The 3,551-nt window shown below is 53.4% G+C and overlaps 1 protein-coding gene across 1 annotated transcript in view; it reads left to right on the forward strand.

Annotated features, from left to right (window-relative positions):
• The first annotated feature begins 2,326 nt into the window (after nucleotides 1–2,326).
• Nucleotides 2,327–3,551, forward strand: part of Slc6a1 (solute carrier family 6 member 1) — a 36,588-nt gene continuing 35,363 nt past the window's right edge. Inside the window, exon 1 of the mRNA XM_008854893.1 lies at nucleotides 2,327–2,450. The gene's annotated coding sequence lies outside the window, so the exon portion shown is untranslated. The remainder of the gene's footprint in view (nucleotides 2,451–3,551) is intronic.

Here is a 3,551-nt window from a genome sequence, read left to right on the forward strand (position 1 = left end):
GTGCCATAAAGAACATTTTGGCATCAGATGGGCAGCCTCAGAAATTGGCTTGACTGCCAGGGGTAGCTTTCAGTGGAAGGTCTGATGTACATAGAGATGTGGAAAGATGGGAATGAATTCTCATTAAAAACAGGCAAGAGCAGGAACGAGAGAGGTGGGGGGAGGGAGGGATTATCTAGTGTACTTGAAGGAAGAAAAGGATGGGGTGTTTGTGTAATTCATCAAAATCTTCATTTCAACATTGCTTTCTTTTTTTATTTATTTTTTTTATGTGTATGAGTGCATTGCCTGCATGTATGTAAGTGCACCCGTGTCGCGCAATGCCGCAGAGGTCAGAAAAGGGCTTCGGATTCCCCTGGAACTGGAGTTAAGGACGGTTCGTAGCCACCATGTGGGTGCTGGGAATCGAACCCAGGTCTTCTGCAAGAGCAGTCAGTGCTCTTAACCACTGAGCCATCTCTCCAGCCCCCAACATTGCTTTCTTAAGGACTGTTTTGATTTTATACATCAACAGAATCCAAATTTGCAAAAAGGAAGTAAAGGGAACTTGATGACTCAGAGGGTAATGCTGCCTTCAGGCATGGCTGTATCCAGGGCTCAAACAATATGCATCAGGACTCAGTCTCCCTTCTGTTCCCTTTTGTTCTTTCATCAAGTAGAATCTACTCCAGCCCCACATGTAGCATTCCCAGGCTTAGAACCTTGGTGTTGATCAAAATTCTGTTGGACAAGACTTTTGACAAAAGTCCCAAATGGAGGTAACAACAGCGCAGCATTTGTTACAAACTCTTTGATTAAGGTGATGTGCCCTGACTGAAAGATGGACCTCTGGGTCATATGTCCACCTGTGGACAGGGAACTCCACACAAATACATGATAGTGAATGGAGAGAAGTTCCTCATACAAACTGAGGTACTGAGACTGGAAGACATTAAATGAACGTCAGGCAAAGGAAAGCAACATTTCCTCCTTGCTTTATTGCTTGTCTTTATCGCTGTTCAAAGCCATGCCACGTTTCCAGCTGACAGCTCTGTTCATGCATCCATGAATGCATGCTGCAACCCCCAGCTAAATGGCACGTTTGGGAGTGGACCCTCTTGCTCCATCCCAAACTGGGCTAGGACCCACATATGTAGCCCTGGCAGAGCTTGTGATTCTGGGCTCCTGTATATTCTAGGAAAGCCTGTCTCTCTCACTGGTTGCAGACCACAATGAGAGCCATGGCCTGTGTGTCCTCACTACGTTGAAAAGGCCAGACCAGTGCCTGGCACGCAGAAGGAGCTCAGGAAAGATTTACTTGAAGTGCTTGTGGGAGAGAGCTTGGGGAAAGAGACTGAAGTCAAGCAGCCTTTGGATGTCTAAGGCAGAGACCCCAGGATAGATGAAGGTGGGGGATGCAAGGTTAATTGGTTGATGCTAGACTCAGGGACAGAAACAGGGGCACTAAGGGTGGAAAAGAAGAAATTCTGAGTCTTTGGAGAACACGGAAAAGGCAGTCATGGTATGGTGTCCAGGAGCCTTTGTGGAAGAAGGCAGGTCAGGACTTGGGAAGAAAGGAAGCCTGCGCTGGGCTGGGGTTGGCCAGGAGCTAAACTTTTCTAGACAACCCCTCATGCCTCAAGAGCTAGAAACAGAGTTCCCCGGGGGTCCTTAGCCATCCTGGGGGTTTCCAGAGCAGACTGTATCTTTCTGTCGTTGTATATGTGAACACACACACACACACACACACACACACACACACACACACACACACACACACACACACAGAAACACATGAGTCTCCATGACTAACCCCATGGTGGCAGACTTTCCTAGTCCTATCCATCCCAGTCTTGTAGCTCCAAGTGGGAACCTGGTCCCCATGAAGGCAGCAGCAGACGGGGAGGCTGGGAGGGGACAAAAGCCCAGCACAGCACCCACAATGACCATCAGGGAGCAAGAAGCTGTGACAGAGTCAGAGAAACTAAGAGGACAGGGCAACTGAGGAAGACCTGCAAGGCCAGCCAGGCCAGCAAGCCAGAACCAAGAAAGAGCAGGCCAGAGCCTGAGCAAGGCCGGAGGCCAAGGAGGAAGGGGACAGGGAAGGAAGAAAAGGAGCGGGGTTGGGAGAGGGAGGGCCACAGAAAGGGGAGAAGAAGGGCAGAGGGAGAGAGAGGAGGAGTAGGCAGAGAGAGGAGGGAACAGGGCAGAGGGAAGTGAGTGGAGGCTAGGCAGGAGAGGAGAGGGTGGAGGAGAGAGGCGGGAAGCAAGAAGGGGGCGGGCCGGACGGTGCGAACAAGCCCCGCCCAGTGGGCGGGTCCAGTCGAGCCCCGCCCACATCCCCGCCTCTCTCCGCCCGCCCTCGAAGCCCCAGTGAGCAGTGAGGTTGCAGGCGAGCTGTGCGAGCCAACTAGGAGCCCGCGTCCCAGCGCGGCCCGAGCCCGGAGCTGCCCGGGCAGCCCCCGCCGCAGGTAGGAGGAGCAGGCGGTCGGCGTCGGGGCGCGGAACCCGGGACGGCCGGGGCGGAGGGCGGGCACCGAAGCTGCAGCGCCTGGGGCGCCTTGTCGTCCCCGACTGATGCTCGATGCTCGATGCTCGGGAGGCGGGAGGGTCGGAGGAGGTTCGAGGGACCGGGAACTGCCGCTGGACCTCGGGGCAGCCGTCGATTGTCCAGTCCATCTCCAAGGCGACGGCGGCGGTGGCCCCAGGAGGGACCTAGACCACGTCCCTGTCTCGGGGTTCACTGAGCAGAGAAAGCCTTGCGCCTCATTCATTCTAGGGGTGGTGATGTCCGGACAGGGGGCCACTTGAGGTTGGGACACCAGGTTCCCATCCCGGGGCAGCTCAAGTTCTAAGGAAACCTAAGCTTAAAAGCAGACCATGGCTGGGGCTGAGCGCAAGCTGGTGTTGCTGATCCTAGAGGTGCCTGAGGCCCGTCGGGCAGGAAGACTCCCCCTGTGGGTCTTTCCTCTGTCTAGTCCTTCCTTCTGGGGCAATGATCACAGGTTCTCCAGGCTCCAACCCTTTGTACCTGCTGGTCCCCTCTGGTGGCACCCCACGGGTGGCACCCACAGATGTCCTGTTCTGTGCTTGCCTTGGGCTTGGCACAAGGAACTCAGACCTTGCAACTCCCTACTGAGCCAGTGTCCTCCCGAAATAGACGTGAGCCCCAAGGAGAAAACTGGATTTGCAAAAGCCAATACCTAGGATGAAGATTCCTTTGACTGTACCTCCTGCCCATGAAGAATAGGTTCAAGGAAGAATTATGGCTCCTGTACCTTGGTTGCACCACCAGACCAAACCAGGGACTGTCAGATGAGGGGAATTTGGGGTCCATGCAGGTTTTTCTATGGCACACATGGTGTATGTTTGGCAAAAGAAAGAGACTTTGCTGGATCTTGCCTAGATTCTCTGTCGATGGGAACTTTAGGGAAATGCATTTATAGGGGAGCCTGCAAAGTGTACCCCAACTTCCAAATTGCAAAACAAAAAGGTCTTTGAAAACTCAAAAGTGTCTTGCAATTTCTCTCTCTTCTCTCTCTCTCTCTCTCTCTCTCTCTCTCTCTCTCTCT

This window comes from Nannospalax galili, unplaced genomic scaffold (genome assembly GCF_000622305.1).
Source record: "Nannospalax galili isolate Female #2095 unplaced genomic scaffold, S.galili_v1.0 scaffold406, whole genome shotgun sequence".
In the NCBI taxonomy this organism is placed as follows: domain Eukaryota; kingdom Metazoa; phylum Chordata; class Mammalia; order Rodentia; family Spalacidae; genus Nannospalax; species Nannospalax galili.